Consider the following 26,832-nt stretch of genomic DNA (forward strand, 5'->3'; position numbering starts at 1 on the left):
CAAGATCCCACCCCACCCCCACACTGTGGGAGATCTTGAGGTAAGATTCAGACCTCTCCCCTCCAATATAGAACAACCTTCGTCACCCTCCCGTTCCACTGAGATTCTGGCTCAAGTGTCCCACCTCAGTCTCTAGGAGAGATCAAGGCTTCCCCTATGATGCCTCCCAGGCTTCTCTCTTTTACTCTCATCCCCTTGGGTCATTTCCCCCCTTGCAGGGTGAATGGGCATCTCATTGTTTCAAACCTTGAGATTGATTCATGCAAATTCTGTGAAATCTTATCATTTATTTCCTCTCTCCTTTTTCAGTCTCTCTCTCTAGATGTGTCTGTTTCTTATCCTTTCTAAATTCAGTCTATTAATTTTTCCCTCTCTCTCTGTCTCTCTTGTGTATGCATGCCTATGAATATATGTATGCATGTCTATTGTTAGCCTAGGTTTAAGTTTTAGGTTTTAGTTTTCAGTGAGATAAAGGATTGGGATTGGAGTCGCTGTGAGGGGAAGGGATAGGGGTGATGCTCTTGATTCTGGTTCACTGAGTGATGTGAGTTCTTAGTCTCTTTTTCATATGAACCCCTCCTCATAGACACCACTTGCAAATAGTCTCTCATATTCAGTTTGCTACCTTTTAATTTGTGAATGCTTAGCTTTTTTTTGTTGCAAAGCTGTTCAATTGCATAGAAGCCCCTGGTGTTCTTTGGTTTTCTGTTTCCCTTACTTGAAGAGACCCATTTTTGCTTCCCACACCAAATGTTAAGGAGCCTAAGGCACATGCTTATTTCAAGGAGTTTCAAACCTCCCTTGTGGCTCATCCGGTAAAGAGTCCACCTGCAAGGCGGGAGACCTGGGTTCGATTCCCGGGTTGGGAAATCCCCTGGAGAAGGGAAAAGCTACCCGCTCCAGTATTCTGGCCTGGAGAATCCCATGGCCTGTATAGTCCATAGGGTTGCAAAAAGTCAGACAAAACTGAGCGACTTTCACTTTCACTCAGAACTTCTAGCTTTGGGTTGACGTGTTTCACTGATTTTGTGGTGCTATGAGAACAAAAGGCAATGTGATTCTTCAGATGCAGCCATCCAGTTTTGCCATGGCCCTTTCTTGAAGAGGCTTTTGTGTTCCCTTTTGCATATACTCCCCTCCTTTGTAGTGGGTGAATTGACCATAGAAGCTTGGGTTTATTTCTTGGACTCTCAACTCTGTTGTATGGATCTGGATGCGTGTGTATGTTTGTGTGCCCAACACCACACTGTCCAGATGATCCTAGTGTAGCAGTCTAGTTGGCTATCAGGCATCCAGGTAGACCCATATCAGGCCTTCTTTCCTTAGACTGTACAGACAATATAGGCTCCTTTGTGTTTTCATACCCATTTTGGAGTTCCTTGGTTTAGTGCCCTGTGAACATTGCATGGCAACTTGAGAGGAAGAGCACGGACCCTCTGGATTGCCTTCGGGGATGTGACACCATTTTACCAATAGGAATCCTTCCAGCCCATGAGCTCAGCTTATTTTCCATCAGATCATGTGGATATCATCTTCTTTCATCCATCTCTTGCAGTTTTCTGAGACCGGGTCCTTCCCTCCTGGGTTAGATGGACTCCTGGGTATTTCCTCCTAGTGTAAGTCATTGTCAATGGGGTTGATACTTTCCTTCTCATTCTAAGAGTTTGTGGTGAGCATTGGAAATGCAAACGATTTTCCCCCCTTCCTCTCTGTCCATCTCTCTGAGCCACCAGGTAGAACAGGCGTAGTCAGGGTCACACGGGGCTCAGGGAGTGCAGCTAGACTGTGTTTCTCAGGCCCTCAGTGCTGGGCATCATTCGGTATAGTCTCCATGAACCTTCCTTGGTCTGGTGTCCCTTCAGACCTCTCCCTAGTTTTAATAACCTTGCTTGTGTTCTTTGTCTCTTTGGAGACACATCCTTTATCAGCTGTGTGTTTGCAAGTATTTGTCTGCCAGTGTGTGACGTATCCTTTGCTTTTTTTCGTAAGGTCTTTACCAGAGTGGAGACCTTTGATTTTGCACAGTCCACAGTATTGCCTTTTTGTGCATTGCCTTTCTGTATTGTTTCTGAAGACTCCAAGCTCATGTCTAGCCTCTGCTCGATTTTCTGCTGGATTTGTGAGATGTTTGGCATGGAAAATATGTCTCAGAAAAATTTGAAACGAATTTGGTGTAAGGTGTCAAGTTTCCATCCTCATTCATGTCATCCCCTCTGGTTTTCAATTCATCGCTCCTGAACTCCTTTGGAGACCTTGTGGGAAGTTTGGTTGCCTTTCAGTTTGAATTTCTGCTCTTGAATAGATTCACCCAGTTCTGCCAGCAGGGACACGGTAAAGGGTGAGTGAGGGGCAGCCTGCCCTCCCAGCACTGACCACACTGTGTGGTGAGTGTTGCTCTCCCCTCTGGGAGCCCCAGGCCACAGGCATCCCAGTGAGTAGCCAGCTCTGTTCGCAGCTGAAAGGAGTTAGTCTCTCAGGAGCCTCTGTGAGGTTGCCTTTGGGTCTCCCAGGGTGGGAGTTTACAGGGACAGGACCCATTGCACTGCAAGTGAAGTGAGAGCCCATATGACATCCGCCACTGCTCCTAAAGAGATGCACCTGAGGCCCCTTGAAGGTCCTGCACAGAGAGCTCTTTAGTGGACATGCTGGAAACTCTGTTTCCTCGTGGGCTGCCCAGGGCAGGCTCTCACCAGTCCAGACACAGACCACGGTGATGACCGGCTCTGCTCTCTCCAAAGGGTTTTCATTGGTGTGTATCCTCATCTGAGCAGTCAGGCCATGTGTACTGCCTCTCCTTGCAACTTCTAGGCCAGGGCTCCTAGGCTAGCACTCTCAGGTCTAACTTGTAGAACTAGGCTACACCGGCCAAGTGCATTGCCTGTCCTCGCAACTTCACAGCTCTCTTCTCTTCTTTACTGCACATTGATTTTCAAGAGTGTGTTTGGGCCACAAGGATGTTGGGTCTTTCTCTAGCCTTATCTCATGAAGTTGAGACAACCTCATTGTTTCTGGTTGTTCCCGTGCTCTGTTTTTCCCATTCTTTTCCTGGCTTCTTTCGGTAACTTTGTTTGTGCCTAAGGAAGAGCTCAGCATTTCTCTTCTGCCTGAGACATCACACAACAGTAATGCCCACCTGGAGATTAGTTGCCAAAAGGGCCTCGTTTTGCAGATGACATCTTGAAATCACCTGCACTGCCGTTTCTGATACACAAAGGCTGCCCTAAAGGAAATAAAGAACAAGTCCCAAGTCTAGTCTTAAAATATGTGGGCTGTCTAATGAAACCACCTTTTCTATGATTTCATTGATAGGCATTAACTGGAGACATCCAGAATATGGGAAGACACTGAGATATGAGAGAATTAAAGGTTGTCAGGGGCAAGGGAGGAACAGGGAGTGCTTGAGGTGAATACAGGATTTGCAGGGGGTGAGGGAGGGTTGGTTGTGGAGAATGAAAGAGTCCCAAACTAGAAAGTGGTGATGGTTGCAGAGGATTGTGAAGGTCCTTAATGCTCCAGAAGTGTACCACCTAACATCAATTTTATAGATTAAAAATGTAAGGAAAAAATACACCAATCTGTGACAAACAAAATAGAAATCAAGAAAATAAAATACAGAAAAACTGAATGAAAAGAAGCTCAGGGGAAGCGAATTCAATCTCCACTGGGTAGAAAGTGAGTTGATGGCATCCACGGGTGGCAGAGAGGGATGGAGGATGCAAAGCCAAACCCTCCCCTGGACACGGTGTTTCCAGAAATGGAAATTTGGAAAGGGCTCTGGGTCTCTGTCCAGAGCAGGGGTCCATTCTCCTTGCAGAGGTGGGTCAATCATCGTGGGCATCTGGGTCTTGGGCAGAAGCCAGGGCAGGCTCTCCCTTCAGAGGTGTTCTCTTATCCCCTGACTCAGGTTCTCCTGCCAAAATCCGAGCACGGGCAGGCAGAAGCGAACATGTAGGTGGAGGTGGAGGTTCTCCCCCGGGGATTGGAGCATTGGTGCCTGGGCCTGAGGGTCCTGCTTGCACAGAGATCTGATCCTCCCAGTGTGCTGGCCAATACCCAGTTGGCCTGGTGTCTATGGGAAGGCATGTCTCAGGTCTCGATCTCCTCTCAGTGGATCCCTGAGTCCTGGACATGTAGCAACCACCTCTGTAGAGACAGGGCTGGGAAGTGGAGCCTGGTTGAACCTGGGGGCTGGTGCTGGAGCTGTGAGAGAAGAAAAGGTTACCCACAGGCCTGCCTTTGCCCTTTGCCTCTCTGGAGACAATTCTACCCTGAGCTTTTGAGACAATTCTCAGTTTAGGAAGTCACAATAGGATGTCGTCCTGCCTGCAGTCCACCAAGCAGAAGGTCTGAGGCCAGCCTTTGCTCCAGGTCCAGCACCAGCTTTGGGGGACTCCTCCTGTGTAGCTCAGGACTCCTTCCCCACACACTCACATGCACCAGCACCTCCTCACCTCTGTGCTCACCGTGCTGGGCTCCTGGTCCTCCTGCTGCCTCAGAGGCAGAGGTTCTCAGTGCTCTGGGTCGGACCCGGGTGTGCTGAGCTCCGTGGCAGCCTGAGACTGGGCCGCCGGGTGTGTCTTGGGTGGTGAAGGGGCAGCAGGCCTTCCCTGCTTCCTCTTCAGTCCCAGTTGGGCTGAACCCTCTGTGGGCTCGCTCACCTGGAGGCGGCACTAGGCCTCAAGGGCGGGGGGTGGTGCTCCGACCCCTCCCTCGGGGAGGTGGATGGGGTGTCCCTCTCATCGGCCATATCCAGTGGGAAGCTCTGCAATGACAGTGACCATCAGCCAGCCCTGCTTGGAGTTTTCTGAGCTGGGCCTGGTCAGTATGGCTGTTGCTTCTGCCTACTCAAACTTTTGCTCCCAGAACCAACAGAGACGTGTGTCTGCTCAGACACCTACCCGGGAGAATGGAGACCCACCTGAGGGTGTGAGGTCAGCCTGGGCGGCTGGTGTTGCCTGCCCTGTCCTCATCCCACCCAGCCTGCTTTCCCCTGGGATGTGGATACAACCGGCCCACAGACTTCTGACCCCACATCCGCCTCGGTTTGCTTGAGGCAGACACACCCCAAGAAACCCCCATCCACACACACAGGCAAAGGACCGAGTGTTTCCGGGTGGCATGGGAGAGGTGGCCTGGCCCGGCCTGGGGCTCCCTGTGTTACCTTTCTGTTTCTCTGGGCAAAGGGCCAGAGGCCTCTCGGCGGGGGCCCTGAGCCAGCGTCCACAGGGTTCCCACACACTCTGCCTGTGAGCTCTCCTGAGGCCCCGGCCTCTGGGCAGGGGCAAACAGCAGAACATCTTGGCAGCAAGTGATCTGGCTGGGGCTCCTCTCCACTCTGGAGGCCTGGATACCTGTGTTCCGGGTTCTGTTGTTTTATGTTGCCAGGAAGTGACATCATTTCCTGGGGTTTGTGCTGAGGTCCCTTCCCCAAAGCTCCCCAAGAAATCTCTTGGTTTCTGACTGCTGAACTCCCCCGAGGCCATGTGCAGGCACAGAGACGCCCACACAGCCCACCCTACATCCTTGGGGAGCCCTGGATGCAGCCAGGGCCTGAGCTCGGAGGACCCCGCTGCTCTCAGACCAGACCCCTTTTTCTCATAAGTCATGTGGCCCTGGACAAGCATATGCCCCTCAGGGTTTCCCCAGTCTCTCCATCTGCAGAGTGTGGATCACTCTCCCATCTGCCTCCTAGGTCTGTCGGCCTATGATCACCTCCGTGCCTTTCAACCTTGGGCTGATATGTCTCGGAGCTTGTGCACTGAGACTTCCAAAAGAAGAATTCAATATAGGGCTGACATACCACCGAATGGGGCAGAACATGGCCTGGATGGGTTCTGGACCTAGGAAAAGGCAGTCGTCTCGCCTTCCTGATATTTCAAGATCCCACCCCACCCCCACACTGTGGGAGATCTTGAGGTAAGATTCAGACCTCTCCCCTCCAATATAGAACAACCTTCGTCACCCTCCCGTTCCACTGAGATTCTGGCTCAAGTGTCCCACCTCAGTCTCTAGGGGAGATCAAGGCTTCCCCTATGATGCCTCCCAGGCTTCTCTCTTTTACTCTCATCCCCTTGGGTCATTTCTCCCCTTGCAGGGTGAATGGGCCTCTCATTGTTTCAAACCTTGAGATTGATTCATGCAAATTCTGTGAAATCTTATCATTTATTTCCTCTCTCCTTTTTCAGTCTCTCTCTCTAGATGTGTCTGTTTCTTATCCTTTCTAAATTCAGTCTATTAATTTTTCCCTCTCTCTCTGTCTCTCTTGTGTATGCATGCCTATGAATATATGTATGCATGTCTATTGTTAGCCTAGGTTTAAGTTTTAGGTTTTAGTTTTCAGTGAGATAAAGGATTGGGATTGGAGTCGCTGTGAGGGGAAGGGATAGGGGTGATGCTCTTGTTTCTGGTTCACTGAGTGATGTGAGTTCTTAGTCTCTTTTTCATATGAACCCCTCCTCATAGACACCACTTGCAAATAGTCTCTCATATTCAGTTTGCTACCTTTTAATTTGTGAATGCTTAGCTTTTTTTTGTTGCAAAGCTGTTCAATTGCATAGAAGCCCCTGGTGTTCTTTGGTTTTCTGTTTCCCTTACTTGAAGAGACCCATTTTTGCTTCCCACACCAAATGTTAAGGAGCCTAAGGCACATGCTTATTTCAAGGAGTTTCAAACCTCCCTTGTGGCTCATCCGGTAAAGAGTCCACCTGCAAGGCGGGAGACCTGGGTTCGATTCCCGGGTTGGGAAATCCCCTGGAGAAGGGAAAAGCTACCCGCTCCAGTATTCTGGCCTGGAGAATCCCATGGCCTGTATAGTCCATAGGGTTGCAAAAAGTCAGACAAAACTGAGCGACTTTCACTTTCACTCAGAACTTCTAGCTTTGGGTTGACGTGTTTCACTGATTTTGTGGTGCTATGAGAACAAAAGGCAATGTGATTCTTCAGATGCAGCCATCCAGTTTTGCCATGGCCCTTTCTTGAAGAGGCTTTTGTGTTCCCTTTTGCATATACTCCCCTCCTTTGTAGTGGGTGAATTGACCATAGAAGCTTGGGTTTATTTCTTGGACTCTCAACTCTGTTGTATGGATCTGGATGCGTGTGTATGTTTGTGTGCCCAACACCACACTGTCCAGATGATCCTAGTGTAGCAGTCTAGTTGGCTATCAGGCATCCTGGTAGACCCATATCAGGCCTTCTTTCCTTAGACTGTACAGACAATATAGGCTCCTTTGTGTTTTCATACCCATGTTGGAGTTCCTTGGTTTAGTGCCCTGTGAACATTGCATGGCAACTTGAGAGGAAGAGCACGGACCCTCTGGATTGCCTTCGGGGATGTGACACCATTTTACCAATAGGAATCCTTCCAGCCCATGAGCTCAGCTTATTTTCCATCGGATCATGTGGATATCATCTTCTTTCATCCATCTCTTGCAGTTTTCTGAGACCGGGTCCTTCCCTCCTGGGTTAGATGGACTCCTGGGTATTTCCTCCTAGTGTAAGTCATTGTCAATGGGGTTGATACTTTCCTTCTCATTCTAAGAGTTTGTGGTGAGCATTGGAAATGCAAACGATTTTCCCCCCTTCCTCTCTGTCCATCTCTCTGAGCCACCAGGTAGAACAGGCGTAGTCAGGGTCACACGGGGCTCAGGGAGTGCAGCTAGACTGTGTTTCTCAGGCCCTCAGTGCTGGGCATCATTCGGTATAGTCTCCATGAACCTTCCTTGGTCTGGTGTCCCTTCAGACCTCTCCCTAGTTTTAATAACCTTGCTTGTGTTCTTTGTCTCTTTGGAGACACATCCTTTATCAGCTGTGTGTTTGCAAGTATTTGTCTGCCAGTGTGTGACGTATCCTTTGCTTTTTTTCGTAAGGTCTTTACCAGAGTGGAGACCTTTGATTTTGCACAGTCCACAGTATTGCCTTTTTGTGCATTGCCTTTCTGTATTGTTTCTGAAGACTCCAAGCTCATGTCTAGCCTCTGCTCGATTTTCTGCTGGATTTGTGAGATGTTTGGCATGGAAAATATGTCTCAGAAAAATTTGAAACGAATTTGGTGTAAGGTGTCAAGTTTCCATCCTCATTCATGTCATCCCCTCTGGTTTTCAATTCATCGCTCCTGAACTCCTTTGGAGACCTTGTGGGAAGTTTGGTTGCCTTTCAGTTTGAATTTCTGCTCTTGAATAGATTCACCCAGTTCTGCCAGCAGGGACACGGTAAAGGGTGAGTGAGGGGCAGCCTGCCCTCCCAGCACTGACCACACTGTGTGGTGAGTGTTGCTCTCCCCTCTGGGAGCCCCAGGCCACAGGCATCCCAGTGAGTAGCCAGCTCTGTTCGCAGCTGAAAGGAGTTAGTCTCTCAGGAGCCTCTGTGAGGTTGCCTTTGGGTCTCCCAGGGTGGGAGTTTACAGGGACAGGACCCATTGCACTGCAAGTGAAGTGAGAGCCCATATGACATCCGCCACTGCTCCTAAAGAGATGCACCTGAGGCCCCTTGAAGGTCCTGCACAGAGAGCTCTTTAGTGGACATGCTGGAAACTCTGTTTCCTCGTGGGCTGCCCAGGGCAGGCTCTCACCAGTCCAGACACAGACCACGGTGATGACCGGCTCTGCTCTCTCCAAAGGGTTTTCATTGGTGTGTATCCTCATCTGAGCAGTCAGGCCATGTGTACTGCCTCTCCTTGCAACTTCTAGGCCAGGGCTCCTAGGCTAGCACTCTCAGGTCTAACTTGTAGAACTAGGCTACACCGGCCAAGTGCATTGCCTGTCCTCGCAACTTCACAGCTCTCTTCTCTTCTTTACTGCACATTGATTTTCAAGAGTGTGTTTGGGCCACAAGTATGTTGGGTCTTTCTCTAGCCTTATCTCATGAAGTTGAGACAACCTCATTGTTTCTGGTTGTTCCCGTGCTCTGTTTTTCCCATTCTTTTCCTGGCTTCTTTCGGTAACTTTGTTTGTGCCTAAGGAAGAGCTCAGCATTTCTCTTCTGCCTGAGACATCACACAACAGTAATGCCCACCTGGAGATTAGTTGCCAAAAGGGCCTCGTTTTGCAGATGACATCTTGAAATCACCTACACTGCCGTTTCTGATACACAAAGGCTGCCCTAAAGGAAATAAAGAACAAGTCCCAAGTCTAGTCTTAAAATATGTGGGCTGTCTAATGAAACCACCTTTTCTATGATTTCATTGACAGGCATTAACTGGAGACATCCAGAATATGGGAAGACAATGAGATATGAGAGAATTAAAGGTTGTCAGGGGCAAGGGAGGAACAGGGAGTGCTTGAGGTGAATACAGGATTTGCAGGGGGTGAGGGAGGGTTGGTTGTGGAGAATGAAAGTGTCCCAAACTAGAAAGTGGTGATGGTTGCAGAGGATTGTGAAGGTCCTTAATGCTCCAGAAGTGTACCACCTAACATCAATTTTATAGATTAAAAATGTAAGGAAAAAATACACAAATCTGTGACAAACAAAATAGAAATCAAGAAAATAAAATACAGAAAAACTGAATGAAAAGAAGCTCAGGGGAAGCGAATTCAATCTCCACTGGGTAGAAAGTGAGTTGATGGCATCCACGGGTGGCAGAGAGGGATGGAGGATGCAAAGCCAAACCCTCCCCTGGACACGGTGTTTCCAGAAATGGAAATTTGGAAAGGGCTCTGGGTCTCTGTCCAGAGCAGGGGTCCATTCTCCTTGCAGAGGTGGGTCAATCATCGTGGGCATCTGGGTCTTGGGCAGAAGCCAGGGCAGGCTCTCCCTTCAGAGGTGTTCTCTTATCCCCTGACTCAGGTTCTCCTGCCAAAATCCGAGCACGGGCAGGCAGAAGCGAACATGTAGGTGGAGGTGGAGGTTCTCCCCCGGGGATTGGAGCATTGGTGCCTGGGCCTGAGGGTCCTGCTTGCACAGAGATCTGATCCTCCCAGTGTGCTGGCCAATACCCAGTTGGCCTGGTGTCTATGGGAAGGCATGTCTCAGGTCTCGATCTCCTCTCAGTGGATCCCTGAGTCCTGGACATGTAGCAACCACCTCTGTAGAGACAGGGCTGGGAAGTGGAGCCTGGTTGAACCTGGGGGCTGGTGCTGGAGCTGTGAGAGAAGAAAAGGTTACCCACAGGCCTGCCTTTGCCCTTTGCCTCTCTGGAGACAATTCTACCCTGAGCTTTTGAGACAATTCTCAGTTTAGGAAGTCACAATAGGATGTCGTCCTGCCTGCAGTCCACCAAGCAGAAGGTCTGAGGCCAGCCTTTGCTCCAGGTCCAGCACCAGCTTTGGGGGACTCCTCCTGTGTAGCTCAGGACTCCTTCCCCACACACTCACATGCACCAGCACCTCCTCACCTCTGTGCTCACCGTGCTGGGCTCCTGGTCCTCCTGCTGCCTCAGAGGCAGAGGTTCTCAGTGCTCTGGGTCGGACCCGGGTGTGCTGAGCTCCGTGGCAGCCTGAGACTGGGCCGCCGGGTGTGTCTTGGGTGGTGAAGGGGCAGCAGGCCTTCCCTGCTTCCTCTTCAGTCCCAGTTGGGCTGAACCCTCTGTGGGCTCGCTCACCTGGAGGCGGCACTAGGCCTCAAGGGCGGGGGGTGGTGCTCCGACCCCTCCCTCGGGGAGGTGGATGGGGTGTCCCTCTCATCGGCCATATCCAGTGGGAAGCTCTGCAATGACAGTGACCATCAGCCAGCCCTGCTTGGAGTTTTCTGAGCTGGGCCTGGTCAGTATGGCTGTTGCTTCTGCCTACTCAAACTTTTGCTCCCAGAACCAACAGAGACGTGTGTCTGCTCAGACACCTACCCGGGAGAATGGAGACCCACCTGAGGGTGTGAGGTCAGCCTGGGCGGCTGATGTTGCCTGCCCTGTCCTCATCCCACCCAGCCTGCTTTCCCCTGGGATGTGGATACAACCGGCCCACAGACTTCTGACCCCACATCCACCTCGGTTTGCTTGAGGCAGACACACCCCAAGAAACCCCCATCCACACACACAGGCAAAGGACCGAGTGTTTCCGGGTGGCATGGGAGAGGTGGCCTGGCCCGGCCTGGGGCTCCCTGTGTTACCTTTCTGTTTCTCTGGGCAAAGGGCCAGAGGCCTCTCGGCGGGGGCCCTGAGCCAGCGTCCACAGGGTTCCCACACACTCTGCCTGTGAGCTCTCCTGAGGCCCCGGCCTCTGGGCAGGGGCAAACAGCAGAACATCTTGGCAGCAAGTGATCTGGCTGGGGCTCCTCTCCACTCTGGAGGCCTGGATACCTGTGTTCCGGGTTCTGTTGTTTTATGTTGCCAGGAAGTGACATCATTTCCTGGGGTTTGTGCTGAGGTCCCTTCCCCAAAGCTCCCCAAGAAATCTCTTGGTTTCTGACTGCTGAACCCCCCCGAGGCCATGTGCAGGCACAGAGACGCCCACACAGCCCACCCTACATCCTTGGGGAGCCCTGGATGCAGCCAGGGCCTGAGCTCGGAGGACCCCGCTGCTCTCAGACCAGACCCCTTTTTCTCATAAGTCATGTGGCCCTGGACAAGCATATGCCCCTCAGGGTTTCCCCAGTCTCTCCATCTGCAGAGTGTGGATCACTCTCCCATCTGCCTCCTAGGTCTGTCGGCCTATGATCACCTCCGTGCCTTTCAACCTTGGGCTGATATGTCTCGGAGCTTGTGCACTGAGACTTCCAAAAGAAGAATTCGATATAGGGCTGACATACCACCGAATGGGGCAGAACATGGCCTGGATGGGTTCTGGACCTAGGAAAAGGCAGTCGTCTCGCCTTCCTGATATTTCAAGATCCCACCCCACCCCCACACTGTGGGAGATCTTGAGGTAAGATTCAGACCTCTCCCCTCCAATATAGAACAACCTTCGTCACCCTCCCGTTCCACTGAGATTCTGGCTCAAGTGTCCCACCTCAGTCTCTAGGGGAGATCAAGGCTTCCCCTATGATGCCTCCCAGGCTTCTCTCTTTTACTCTCATCACCTTGGGTCATTTCCCCCCTTGCAGGGTGAATGGGCATCTCATTGTTTCAAACCTTGAGATTGATTCATGCAAATTCTGTGAAATCTTATCATTTATTTCCTCTCTCCTTTTTCAGTCTCTCTCTCTAGATGTGTCTGTTTCTTATCCTTTCTAAATTCAGTCTATTAATTTTTCCCTCTCTCTCTGTCTCTCTTGTGTATGCATGCCTATGAATATATGTATGCATGTCTATTGTTAGCCTAGGTTTAAGTTTTAGGTTTTAGTTTTCAGTGAGATAAAGGATTGGGATTGGAGTCGCTGTGAGGGGAAGGGATAGGGGTGATGCTCTTGTTTCTGGTTCACTGAGTGATGTGAGTTCTTAGTCTCTTTTTCATATGAACCCCTCCTCATAGACACCACTTGCAAATAGTCTCTCATATTCAGTTTGCTACCTTTTAATTTGTGAATGCTTAGCTTTTTTTTGTTGCAAAGCTGTTCAATTGCATAGAAGCCCCTGGTGTTCTTTGGTTTTCTGTTTCCCTTACTTGAAGAGACCCATTTTTGCTTCCCACACCAAATGTTAAGGAGCCTAAGGCACATGCTTATTTCAAGGAGTTTCAAACCTCCCTTGTGGCTCATCCGGTAAAGAGTCCACCTGCAAGGCGGGAGACCTGGGTTCGATTCCCGGGTTGGGAAATCCCCTGGAAAAGGGAAAAGCTACCCGCTCCAGTATTCTGGCCTGGAGAATCCAATGGCCTGTATAGTCCATAGGGTTGCAAAAAGTCAGACAAAACTGAGCGACTTTCACTTTCACTCAGAACTTCTAGCTTTGGGTTGACGTGTTTCACTGATTTTGTGGTGCTATGAGAACAAAAGGCAATGTGATTCTTCAGATGCAGCCATCCAGTTTTGCCATGGCCCTTTCTTGAAGAGGCTTTTGTGTTCCCTTTTGCATATACTCCCCTCCTTTGTAGTGGGTGAATTGACCATAGAAGCTTGGGTTTATTTCTTGGACTCTCAACTCTGTTGTATGGATCTGGATGCGTGTGTATGTTTGTGTGCCCAACACCACACTGTCCAGATGATCCTAGTGTAGCAGTCTAGTTGGCTATCAGGCATCCTGGTAGACCCATATCAGGCCTTCTTTCCTTAGACTGTACAGACAATATAGGCTCCTTTGTGTTTTCATACCCATTTTGGAGTTCCTTGGTTTAGTGCCCTGTGAACATTGCATGGCAACTTGAGAGGAAGAGCACGGACCCTCTGGATTGCCTTCGGGGATGTGACACCATTTTACCAATAGGAATCCTTCCAGCCCATGAGCTCAGCTTATTTTCCATCGGATCATGTGGATATCATCTTCTTTCATCCATCTCTTGCAGTTTTCTGAGACCGGGTCCTTCCCTCCTGGGTTAGATGGACTCCTGGGTATTTCCTCCTAGTGTAAGTCATTGTCAATGGGGTTGATACTTTCCTTCTCATTCTAAGAGTTTGTGGTGAGCATTGGAAATGCAAACGATTTTCCCCCCTTCCTCTCTGTCCATCTCTCTGAGCCACCAGGTAGAACAGGCGTAGTCAGGGTCACACGGGGCTCAGGGAGTGCAGCTAGACTGTGTTTCTCAGGCCCTCAGTGCTGGGCATCATTCGGTATAGTCTCCATGAACCTTCCTTGGTCTGGTGTCCCTTCAGACCTCTCCCTAGTTTTAATAACCTTGCTTGTGTTCTTTGTCTCTTTGGAGACACATCCTTTATCAGCTGTGTGTTTGCAAGTATTTGTCTGCCAGTGTGTGACGTATCCTTTGCTTTTTTTCGTAAGGTCTTTACCAGAGTGGAGACCTTTGATTTTGCACAGTCCACAGTATTGCCTTTTTGTGCATTGCCTTTCTGTATTGTTTCTGAAGACTCCAAGCTCATGTCTAGCCTCTGCTCGATTTTCTGCTGGATTTGTGAGATGTTTGGCATGGAAAATATGTCTCAGAAAAATTTGAAACGAATTTGGTGTAAGGTGTCAAGTTTCCATCCTCATTCATGTCATCCCCTCTGGTTTTCAATTCATCGCTCCTGAACTCCTTTGGAGACCTTGTGGGAAGTTTGGTTGCCTTTCAGTTTGAATTTCTGCTCTTGAATAGATTCACCCAGTTCTGCCAGCAGGGACACGGTAAAGGGTGAGTGAGGGGCAGCCTGCCCTCCCAGCACTGACCACACTGTGTGGTGAGTGTTGCTCTCCCCTCTGGGAGCCCCAGGCCACAGGCATCCCAGTGAGTAGCCAGCTCTGTTCGCAGCTGAAAGGAGTTAGTCTCTCAGGAGCCTCTGTGAGGTTGCCTTTGGGTCTCCCAGGGTGGGAGTTTACAGGGACAGGACCCATTGCACTGCAAGTGAAGTGAGAGCCCATATGACATCCGCCACTGCTCCTAAAGAGATGCACCTGAGGCCCCTTGAAGGTCCTGCACAGAGAGCTCTTTAGTGGACATGCTGGAAACTCTGTTTCCTCGTGGGCTGCCCAGGGCAGGCTCTCACCAGTCCAGACACAGACCACGGTGATGACCGGCTCTGCTCTCTCCAAAGGGTTTTCATTGGTGTGTATCCTCATCTGAGCAGTCAGGCCATGTGTACTGCCTCTCCTTGCAACTTCTAGGCCAGGGCTCCTAGGCTAGCACTCTCAGGTCTAACTTGTAGAACTAGGCTACACCGGCCAAGTGCATTGCCTGTCCTCGCAACTTCACAGCTCTCTTCTCTTCTTTACTGCACATTGATTTTCAAGAGTGTGTTTGGGCCACAAGTATGTTGGGTCTTTCTCTAGCCTTATCTCATGAAGTTGAGACAACCTCATTGTTTCTGGTTGTTCCCGTGCTCTGTTTTTCCCATTCTTTTCCTGGCTTCTTTCGGTAACTTTGTTTGTGCCTAAGGAAGAGCTCAGCATTTCTCTTCTGCCTGAGACATCACACAACAGTAATGCCCACCTGGAGATTAGTTGCCAAAAGGGCCTCGTTTTGCAGATGACATCTTGAAATCACCTACACTGCCGTTTCTGATACACAAAGGCTGCCCTAAAGGAAATAAAGAACAAGTCCCAAGTCTAGTCTTAAAATATGTGGGCTGTCTAATGAAACCACCTTTTCTATGATTTCATTGACAGGCATTAACTGGAGACATCCAGAATATGGGAAGACAATGAGATATGAGAGAATTAAAGGTTGTCAGGGGCAAGGGAGGAACAGGGAGTGCTTGAGGTGAATACAGGATTTGCAGGGGGTGAGGGAGGGTTGGTTGTGGAGAATGAAAGTGTCCCAAACTAGAAAGTGGTGATGGTTGCAGAGGATTGTGAAGGTCCTTAATGCTCCAGAAGTGTACCACCTAACATCAATTTTATAGATTAAAAATGTAAGGAAAAAATACACAAATCTGTGACAAACAAAATAGAAATCAAGAAAATAAAATACAGAAAAACTGAATGAAAAGAAGCTCAGGGGAAGCGAATTCAATCTCCACTGGGTAGAAAGTGAGTTGATGGCATCCACGGGTGGCAGAGAGGGATGGAGGATGCAAAGCCAAACCCTCCCCTGGACACGGTGTTTCCAGAAATGGAAATTTGGAAAGGGCTCTGGGTCTCTGTCCAGAGCAGGGGTCCATTCTCCTTGCAGAGGTGGGTCAATCATCGTGGGCATCTGGGTCTTGGGCAGAAGCCAGGGCAGGCTCTCCCTTCAGAGGTGTTCTCTTATCCCCTGACTCAGGTTCTCCTGCCAAAATCCGAGCACGGGCAGGCAGAAGCGAACATGTAGGTGGAGGTGGAGGTTCTCCCCCGGGGATTGGAGCATTGGTGCCTGGGCCTGAGGGTCCTGCTTGCACAGAGATCTGATCCTCCCAGTGTGCTGGCCAATACCCAGTTGGCCTGGTGTCTATGGGAAGGCATGTCTCAGGTCTCGATCTCCTCTCAGTGGATCCCTGAGTCCTGGACATGTAGCAACCACCTCTGTAGAGACAGGGCTGGGAAGTGGAGCCTGGTTGAACCTGGGGGCTGGTGCTGGAGCTGTGAGAGAAGAAAAGGTTACCCACAGGCCTGCCTTTGCCCTTTGCCTCTCTGGAGACAATTCTACCCTGAGCTTTTGAGACAATTCTCAGTTTAGGAAGTCACAATAGGATGTCGTCCTGCCTGCAGTCCACCAAGCAGAAGGTCTGAGGCCAGCCTTTGCTCCAGGTCCAGCACCAGCTTTGGGGGACTCCTCCTGTGTAGCTCAGGACTCCTTCCCCACACACTCACATGCACCAGCACCTCCTCACCTCTGTGCTCACCGTGCTGGGCTCCTGGTCCTCCTGCTGCCTCAGAGGCAGAGGTTCTCAGTGCTCTGGGTCGGACCCGGGTGTGCTGAGCTCCGTGGCAGCCTGAGACTGGGCCGCCGGGTGTGTCTTGGGTGGTGAAGGGGCAGCAGGCCTTCCCTGCTTCCTCTTCAGTCCCAGTTGGGCTGAACCCTCTGTGGGCTCGCTCACCTGGAGGCGGCACTAGGCCTCAAGGGCGGGGGGTGGTGCTCCGACCCCTCCCTCGGGGAGGTGGATGGGGTGTCCCTCTCATCGGCCATATCCAGTGGGAAGCTCTGCAATGACAGTGACCATCAGCCAGCCCTGCTTGGAGTTTTCTGAGCTGGGCCTGGTCAGTATGGCTGTTGCTTCTGCCTACTCAAACTTTTGCTCCCAGAACCAACAGAGACGTGTGTCTGCTCAGACACCTACCCGGGAGAATGGAGACCCACCTGAGGGTGTGAGGTCAGCCTGGGCGGCTGATGTTGCCTGCCCTGTCCTCATCCCACCCAGCCTGCTTTCCCCTGGGATGTGGATACAACCGGCCCACAGACTTCTGACCCCACATCCACCTCGGTTTGCTTGAGGCAGACACACCCCAAGAAACCCCCATCCACACACACAGGCAAAGGACCGAGTGTTTCCGGGTGGCATGGGAGAGGTGGCCTGGCCCGGCCTGGGGCTCCCTGTGTTACCTTTCTGTTTCTCTGGGCAAAGGGCCAGAGGCCTCTCGGCGGGGGCCCTGAGCCAGCGTCCACAGGGTTCCCACACACTCTGCCTGTGAGCTCTCCTGAGGCCCCGGCCTCTGGGCAGGGGCAAACAGCAGAACATCTTGGCAGCAAGTGATCTGGCTGGGGCTCCTCTCCACTCTGGAGGCCTGGATACCTGTGTTCCGGGTTCTGTTGTTTTATGTTGCCAGGAAGTGACATCATTTCCTGGGGTTTGTGCTGAGGTCCCTTCCCCAAAGCTCCCCAAGAAATCTCTTGGTTTCTGACTGCTGAACCCCCCCGAGGCCATGTGCAGGCACAGAGACGCCCACACAGCCCACCCTACATCCTTGGGGAGCCCTGGATGCAGCCAGGGCCTGAGCTCGGAGGACCCCGCTGCTCTCAGACCAGACCCCTTTTTCTCATAAGTCATGTGGCCCTGGACAAGCATATGCCCCTCAGGGTTTCCCCAGTCTCTCCATCTGCAGAGTGTGGATCACTCTCCCATCTGCCTCCTAGGTCTGTCGGCCTATGATCACCTCCGTGCCTTTCAACCTTGGGCTGATATGTCTCGGAGCTTGTGCACTGAGACTTCCAAAAGAAGAATTCGATATAGGGCTGACATACCACCGAATGGGGCAGAACATGGCCTGGATGGGTTCTGGACCTAGGAAAAGGCAGTCGTCTCGCCTTCCTGATATTTCAAGATCCCACCCCACCCCCACACTGTGGGAGATCTTGAGGTAAGATTCAGACCTCTCCCCTCCAATATAGAACAACCTTCGTCACCCTCCCGTTCCACTGAGATTCTGGCTCAAGTGTCCCACCTCAGTCTCTAGGGGAGATCAAGGCTTCCCCTATGATGCCTCCCAGGCTTCTCTCTTTTACTCTCATCACCTTGGGTCATTTCCCCCCTTGCAGGGTGAATGGGCATCTCATTGTTTCAAACCTTGAGATTGATTCATGCAAATTCTGTGAAATCTTATCATTTATTTCCTCTCTCCTTTTTCAGTCTCTCTCTCTAGATGTGTCTGTTTCTTATCCTTTCTAAATTCAGTCTATTAATTTTTCCCTCTCTCTCTGTCTCTCTTGTGTATGCATGCCTATGAATATATGTATGCATGTCTATTGTTAGCCTAGGTTTAAGTTTTAGGTTTTAGTTTTCAGTGAGATAAAGGATTGGGATTGGAGTCGCTGTGAGGGGAAGGGATAGGGGTGATGCTCTTGTTTCTGGTTCACTGAGTGATGTGAGTTCTTAGTCTCTTTTTCATATGAACCCCTCCTCATAGACACCACTTGCAAATAGTCTCTCATATTCAGTTTGCTACCTTTTAATTTGTGAATGCTTAGCTTTTTTTTGTTGCAAAGCTGTTCAATTGCATAGAAGCCCCTGGTGTTCTTTGGTTTTCTGTTTCCCTTACTTGAAGAGACCCATTTTTGCTTCCCACACCAAATGTTAAGGAGCCTAAGGCACATGCTTATTTCAAGGAGTTTCAAACCTCCCTTGTGGCTCATCCGGTAAAGAGTCCACCTGCAAGGCGGGAGACCTGGGTTCGATTCCCGGGTTGGGAAATCCCCTGGAAAAGGGAAAAGCTACCCGCTCCAGTATTCTGGCCTGGAGAATCCAATGGCCTGTATAGTCCATAGGGTTGCAAAAAGTCAGACAAAACTGAGCGACTTTCACTTTCACTCAGAACTTCTAGCTTTGGGTTGACGTGTTTCACTGATTTTGTGGTGCTATGAGAACAAAAGGCAATGTGATTCTTCAGATGCAGCCATCCAGTTTTGCCATGGCCCTTTCTTGAAGAGGCTTTTGTGTTCCCTTTTGCATATACTCCCCTCCTTTGTAGTGGGTGAATTGACCATAGAAGCTTGGGTTTATTTCTTGGACTCTCAACTCTGTTGTATGGATCTGGATGCGTGTGTATGTTTGTGTGCCCAACACCACACTGTCCAGATGATCCTAGTGTAGCAGTCTAGTTGGCTATCAGGCATCCTGGTAGACCCATATCAGGCCTTCTTTCCTTAGACTGTACAGACAATATAGGCTCCTTTGTGTTTTCATACCCATTTTGGAGTTCCTTGGTTTAGTGCCCTGTGAACATTGCATGGCAACTTGAGAGGAAGAGCACGGACCCTCTGGATTGCCTTCGGGGATGTGACACCATTTTACCAATAGGAATCCTTCCAGCCCATGAGCTCAGCTTATTTTCCATCGGATCATGTGGATATCATCTTCTTTCATCCATCTCTTGCAGTTTTCTGAGACCGGGTCCTTCCCTCCTGGGTTAGATGGACTCCTGGGTATTTCCTCCTAGTGTAAGTCATTGTCAATGGGGTTGATACTTTCCTTCTCATTCTAAGAGTTTGTGGTGAGCATTGGAAATGCAAACGATTTTCCCCCCTTCCTCTCTGTCCATCTCTCTGAGCCACCAGGTAGAACAGGCGTAGTCAGGGTCACACGGGGCTCAGGGAGTGCAGCTAGACTGTGTTTCTCAGGCCCTCAGTGCTGGGCATCATTCGGTATAGTCTCCATGAACCTTCCTTGGTCTGGTGTCCCTTCAGACCTCTCCCTAGTTTTAATAACCTTGCTTGTGTTCTTTGTCTCTTTGGAGACACATCCTTTATCAGCTGTGTGTTTGCAAGTATTTGTCTGCCAGTGTGTGACGTATCCTTTGCTTTTTTTCGTAAGGTCTTTACCAGAGTGGAGACCTTTGATTTTGCACAGTCCACAGTATTGCCTTTTTGTGCATTGCCTTTCTGTATTGTTTCTGAAGACTCCAAGCTCATGTCTAGCCTCTGCTCGATTTTCTGCTGGATTTGTGAGATGTTTGGCATGGAAAATATGTCTCAGAAAAATTTGAAACGAATTTGGTGTAAGGTGTCAAGTTTCCATCCTCATTCATGTCATCCCCTCTGGTTTTCAATTCATCGCTCCTGAACTCCTTTGGAGACCTTGTGGGAAGTTTGGTTGCCTTTCAGTTTGAATTTCTGCTCTTGAATAGATTCACCCAGTTCTGCCAGCAGGGACACCGTAAAGGGTGAGTGAGGGGCAGCCTGCCCTCCCAGCACTGACCACACTGTGTGGTGAGTGTTGCTCTCCCCTCTGGGAGCCCCAGGCCACAGGCATCCCAGTGAGTAGCCAGCTCTGTTCGCAGCTGAAAGGAGTTAGTCTCTCAGGAGCCTCTGTGAGGTTGCCTTTGGGTCTCCCAGGGTGGGAGTTTACAGGGACAGGACCCATTGCACTGCAAGTGAAGTGAGAGCCCATATGACATCCGCCACTGCTCCTAAAGAGATGCACCTGAGGCCCCTTGAAGGTCCTGCACAGAGAGCTCTTTAGTGGACATGCTGGAAACTCTGTTTCCTCGTGGGCTGCCCAGGGCAGGCTCTCACCAGTCCAGACACAGACCACGGTGATGACCGGCTCTGCTCTCTCCAAAGGGTTTTCATTGGTGTGTATCCTCATCTGAGCAGTCAGGCCATGTGTACTGCCTCTCCTTGCAACTTCTAGGCCAGGGCTCCTAGGCTAGCACTCTCAGGTCTAACTTGTAGAACTAGGCTACACCGGCCAAGTGCATTGCCTGTCCTCGCAACTTCACAGCTCTCTTCTCTTCTTTACTGCACATTGATTTTCAAGAGTGTGTTTGGGCCACAAGGATGTTGGGTCTTTCTCTAGCCTTATCTCATGAAGTTGAGACAACCTCATTGTTTCTGGTTGTTCCCGTGCTCTGTTTTTCCCATTCTTTTCCTGGCTTCTTTCGGTAACTTTGTTTGTGCCTAAGGAAGAGCTCAGCATTTCTCTTCTGCCTGAGACATCACACAACAGTAATGCCCACCTGGAGATTAGTTGCCAAAAGGGCCTCGTTTTGCAGATGACATCTTGAAATCACCTGCACTGCCGTTTCTGATACACAAAGGCTGCCCTAAAGGAAATAAAGAACAAGTCCCAAGTCTAGTCTTAAAATATGTGGGCTGTCTAATGAAACCACCTTTTCTATGATTTCATTGATAGGCATTAACTGGAGACATCCAGAATATGGGAAGACACTGAGATATGAGAGAATTAAAGGTTGTCAGGGGCAAGGGAGGAAGAGGGAGTGCTTGAGGTGAATACAGGATTTGCAGGGGGTGAGGGAGGGTTGGTTGTGGAGAATGAAAGAGTCCCAAACTAGAAAGTGGTGATGGTTGCAGAGGATTGTGAAGGTCCTTAATGCTCCAGAAGTGTACCACCTAACATCAATTTTATAGATTAAAAATGTAAGGAAAAAATACACAAATCTGTGACAAACAAAATAGAAATCAAGAAAATAAAATACAGAAAAAACTGAATGAAAAGAAGCTCAGGGGAAGCGAATTCAATCTCCACTGGGTAGAAAGTGAGTTGATGGCATCCACGGGTGGCAGAGAGGGATGGAGGATGCAAAGCCAAACCCTCCCCTGGACACGGTGTTTCCAGAAATGGAAATTTGGAAAGGGCTCTGGGTCTCTGTCCAGAGCAGGGGTCCATTCTCCTTGCAGAGGTGGGTCAATCATCGTGGGCATCTGGGTCTTGGGCAGAAGCCAGGGCAGGCTCTCCCTTCAGAGGTGTTCTCTTATCCCCTGACTCAGGTTCTCCTGCCAAAATCCGAGCACGGGCAGGCAGAAGCGAACATGGAGGTGGAGGTGGAGGTTCTCCCCCGGGGATTGGAGCATTGGTGCCTGGGCCTGAGGGTCCTGCTTGCACAGAGATCTGATCCTCCCAGTGTGCTGGCCAATACCCAGTTGGCCTGGTGTCTATGGGAAGGCATGTCTCAGGTCTCGATCTCCTCTCAGTGGATCCCTGAGTCCTGGACATGTAGCAACCACCTCTGTAGAGACAGGGCTGGGAAGTGGAGCCTGGTTGAACCTGGGGGCTGGTGCTGGAGCTGTGAGAGAAGAAAAGGTTACCCACAGGCCTGCCTTTGCCCTTTGCCTCTCTGGAGACAATTCTACCCTGAGCTTTTGAGACAATTCTCAGTTTAGGAAGTCACAATAGGATGTCGTCCTGCCTGCAGTCCACCAAGCAGAAGGTCTGAGGCCAGCCTTTGCTCCAGGTCCAGCACCAGCTTTGAGGGACTCCTCCTGTGTAGCTCAGGACTCCTTCCCCACACACTCACATGCACCAGCACCTCCTCACCTCTGTGCTCACCGTGCTGGGCTCCTGGTCCTCCTGCTGCCTCAGAGGCAGAGGTTCTCAGTGCTCTGGGTCGGACCCGGGTGTGCTGAGCTCCGTGGCAGCCTGAGACTGGGCCGCCGGGTGTGTCTTGGGTGGTGAAGGGGCAGCAGGCCTTCCCTGCTTCCTCTTCAGTCCCAGTTGGGCTGAACCCTCTGTGGGCTCGCTCACCTGGAGGCGGCACTAGGCCTCAAGGGCGGGGGGTGGTGCTCCGACCCCTCCCTCGGGGAGGTGGATGGGGTGTCCCTCTCATCGGCCATATCCAGTGGGAAGCTCTGCAATGACAGTGACCATCAGCCAGCCCTGCTTGGAGTTTTCTGAGCTGGGCCTGGTCAGTATGGCTGTTGCTTCTGCCTACTCAAACTTTTGCTCCCAGAACCAACAGAGACGTGTGTCTGCTCAGACACCTACCCGGGAGAATGGAGACCCACCTGAGGGTGTGAGGTCAGCCTGGGCGGCTGGTGTTGCCTGCCCTGTCCTCATCCCACCCAGCCTGCTTTCCCCTGGGATGTGGATACAACCGGCCCACAGACTTCTGACCCCACATCCGCCTCGGTTTGCTTGAGGCAGACACACCCCAAGAAACCCCCATCCACACACACAGGCAAAGGACCGAGTGTTTCCGGGTGGCATGGGAGAGGTGGCCTGGCCCGGCCTGGGGCTCCCTGTGTTACCTTTCTGTTTCTCTGGGCAAAGGGCCAGAGGCCTCTCGGCGGGGGCCCTGAGCCAGCGTCCACAGGGTTCCCACACACTCTGCCTGTGAGCTCTCCTGAGGCCCCGGCCTCTGGGCAGGGGCAAACAGCAGAACATCTTGGCAGCAAGTGATCTGGCTGGGGCTCCTCTCCACTCTGGAGGCCTGGATACCTGTGTTCCGGGTTCTGTTGTTTTATGTTGCCAGGAAGTGACATCACTTCCTGGGGTTTGTGCTGAGGTCCCTTCCCCAAAGCTCCCCAAGAAATCTCTTGGTTTCTGACTGCTGAACCCCCCCGAGGCCATGTGCAGGCACAGAGACGCCCACACAGCCCACCCTACATCCTTGGGGAGCCCTGGATGCAGCCAGGGCCTGAGCTCGGAGGACCCCGCTGCTCTCAGACCAGACCCCTTTTTCTCATAAGTCATGTGGCCCTGGACAAGCATATGCCCCTCAGGGTTTCCCCAGTCTCTCCATCTGCAGAGTGTGGATCACTCTCCCATCTGCCTCCTAGGTCTGTCGGCCTATGATCACCTCCGTGCCTTTCAACCTTGGGCTGATATGTCTCGGAGCTTGTGCACTGAGACTTCCAAAAGAAGAATTCGATATAGGGCTGACATACCACCGAATGGGGCAGAACATGGCCTGGATGGGTTCTGGACCTAGGAAAAGGCAGTCGTCTCGCCTTCCTGATATTTCAAGATCCCACCCCACCCCCACACTGTGGGAGATCTTGAGGTAAGATTCAGACCTCTCCCCTCCAATATAGAACAACCTTCGTCACCCTCCCGTTCCACTGAGATTCTGGCTCAAGTGTCCCACCTCAGTCTCTAGGGGAGATCAAGGCTTCCCCTATGATGCCTCCCAGGCTTCTCTCTTTTACTCTCATCCCCTTGGGTCATTTCCCCCCTTGCAGGGTGAATGGGCATCTCATTGTTTCAAACCTTGAGATTGATTCATGCAAATTCTGTGAAATCTTATCATTTATTTCCTCTCTCCTTTTTCAGTCTCTCTCTCTAGATGTGTCTGTTTCTTATCCTTTCTAAATTCAGTCTATTAATTTTTCCCTCTCTCTCTGTCTCTCTTGTGTATGCATGCCTATGAATATATGTATGCATGTCTATTGTTAGCCTAGGTTTAAGTTTTAGGTTTTAGTTTTCAGTGAGATAAAGGATTGGGATTGGAGTCGCTGTGAGGGGAAGGGATAGGGGTGATGCTCTTGTTTCTGGTTCACTGAGTGATGTGAGTTCTTAGTCTCTTTTTCATATGAACCCCTCCTCATAGACACCACTTGCAAATAGTCTCTCATATTCAGTTTGCTACCTTTTAATTTGTGAATGCTTAGCTTTTTTTTGTTGCAAAGCTGTTCAATTGCATAGAAGCCCCTGGTGTTCTTTGGTTTTCTGTTTCCCTTACTTGAAGAGACCCATTTTTGCTTCCCACACCAAATGTTAAGGAGCCTAAGGCACATGCTTATTTCAAGGAGTTTCAAACCTCCCTTGTGGCTCATCCGGTAAAGAGTCCACCTGCAAGGCGGGAGACCTGGGTTCGATTCCCGGGTTGGGAAATCCCCTGGAGAAGGGAAAAGCTACCCGCTCCAGTATTCTGGCCTGGAGAATCCCATGGCCTGTATAGTCCATAGGGTTGCAAAAAGTCAGACAAAACTGAGCGACTTTCACTTTCACTCAGAACTTCTAGCTTTGGGTTGACGTGTTTCACTGATTTTGTGGTGCTATGAGAACAAAAGGCAATGTGATTCTTCAGATGCAGCCATCCAGTTTTGCCATGGCCCTTTCTTGAAGAGGCTTTTGTGTTCCCTTTTGCATATACTCCCCTCCTTTGTAGTGGGTGAATTGACCATAGAAGCTTGGGTTTATTTCTTGGACTCTCAACTCTGTTGTATGGATCTGGATGCGTGTGTATGTTTGTGTGCCCAACACCACACTGTCCAGATGATCCTAGTGTAGCAGTCTAGTTGGCTATCAGGCATCCTGGTAGACCCATATCAGGCCTTCTTTCCTTAGACTGTACAGACAATATAGGCTCCTTTGTGTTTTCATACCCATTTTGGAGTTCCTTGGTTTAGTGCCCTGTGAACATTGCATGGCAACTTGAGAGGAAGAGCACGGACCCTCTGGATTGCCTTCGGGGATGTGACACCATTTTACCAATAGGAATCCTTCCAGCCCATGAGCTCAGCTTATTTTCCATCGGATCATGTGGATATCATCTTCTTTCATCCATCTCTTGCAGTTTTCTGAGACCGGGTCCTTCCCTCCTGGGTTAGATGGACTCCTGGGTATTTCCTCCTAGTGTAAGTCATTGTCAATGGGGTTGATACTTTCCTTCTCATTCTAAGAGTTTGTGGTGAGCATTGGAAATGCAAACGATTTTCCCCCCTTCCTCTCTGTCCATCTCTCTGAGCCACCAGGTAGAACAGGCGTAGTCAGGGTCACACGGGGCTCAGGGAGTGCAGCTAGACTGTGTTTCTCAGGCCCTCAGTGCTGGGCATCATTCGGTATAGTCTCCATGAACCTTCCTTGGTCTGGTGTCCCTTCAGACCTCTCCCTAGTTTTAATAACCTTGCTTGTGTTCTTTGTCTCTTTGGAGACACATCCTTTATCAGCTGTGTGTTTGCAAGTATTTGTCTGCCAGTGTGTGACGTATCCTTTGCTTTTTTTCGTAAGGTCTTTACCAGAGTGGAGACCTTTGATTTTGCACAGTCCACAGTATTGCCTTTTTGTGCATTGCCTTTCTGTATTGTTTCTGAAGACTCCAAGCTCATGTCTAGCCTCTGCTCGATTTTCTGCTGGATTTGTGAGATGTTTGGCATGGAAAATATGTCTCAGAAAAATTTGAAACGAATTTGGTGTAAGGTGTCAAGTTTCCATCCTCATTCATGTCATCCCCTCTGGTTTTCAATTCATCGCTCCTGAACTCCTTTGGAGACCTTGTGGGAAGTTTGGTTGCCTTTCAGTTTGAATTTCTGCTCTTGAATAGATTCACCCAGTTCTGCCAGCAGGGACACGGTAAAGGGTGAGTGAGGGGCAGCCTGCCCTCCCAGCACTGACCACACTGTGTGGTGAGTGTTGCTCTCCCCTCTGGGAGCCCCAGGCCACAGGCATCCCAGTGAGTAGCCAGCTCTGTTCGCAGCTGAAAGGAGTTAGTCTCTCAGGAGCCTCTGTGAGGTTGCCTTTGGGTCTCCCAGGGTGGGAGTTTACAGGGACAGGACCCATTGCACTGCAAGTGAAGTGAGAGCCCATATGACATCCGCCACTGCTCCTAAAGAGATGCACCTGAGGCCCCTTGAAGGTCCTGCACAGAGAGCTCTTTAGTGGACATGCTGGAAACTCTGTTTCCTCGTGGGCTGCCCAGGGCAGGCTCTCACCAGTCCAGACACAGACCACGGTGATGACCGGCTCTGCTCTCTCCAAAGGGTTTTCATTGGTGTGTATCCTCATCTGAGCAGTCAGGCCATGTGTACTGCCTCTCCTTGCAACTTCTAGGCCAGGGCTCCTAGGCTAGCACTCTCAGGTCTAACTTGTAGAACTAGGCTACACCGGCCAAGTGCATTGCCTGTCCTCGCAACTTCACAGCTCTCTTCTCTTCTTTACTGCACATTGATTTTCAAGAGTGTGTTTGGGCCACAAGGATGTTGGGTCTTTCTCTAGCCTTATCTCATGAAGTTGAGACAACCTCATTGTTTCTGGTTGTTCCCGTGCTCTGTTTTTCCCATTCTTTTCCTGGCTTCTTTCGGTAACTTTGTTTGTGCCTAAGGAAGAGCTCAGCATTTCTCTTCTGCCTGAGACATCACACAACAGTAATGCCCACCTGGAGATTAGTTGCCAAAAGGGCCTCGTTTTGCAGATGACATCTTGAAATCACCTGCACTGCCGTTTCTGATACACAAAGGCTGCCCTAAAGGAAATAAAGAACAAGTCCCAAGTCTAGTCTTAAAATATGTGGGCTGTCTAATGAAACCACCTTTTCTATGATTTCATTGATAGGCATTAACTGGAGACATC

The sequence above is a fragment of the Giraffa tippelskirchi genome, chromosome 9 (assembly GCF_054371585.1).
Source record: "Giraffa tippelskirchi isolate mGirTip1 chromosome 9, T2T-mGirTip1v1.2.pri, whole genome shotgun sequence".
NCBI classification, from domain to species: Eukaryota; Metazoa; Chordata; class Mammalia; order Artiodactyla; family Giraffidae; genus Giraffa; species Giraffa tippelskirchi.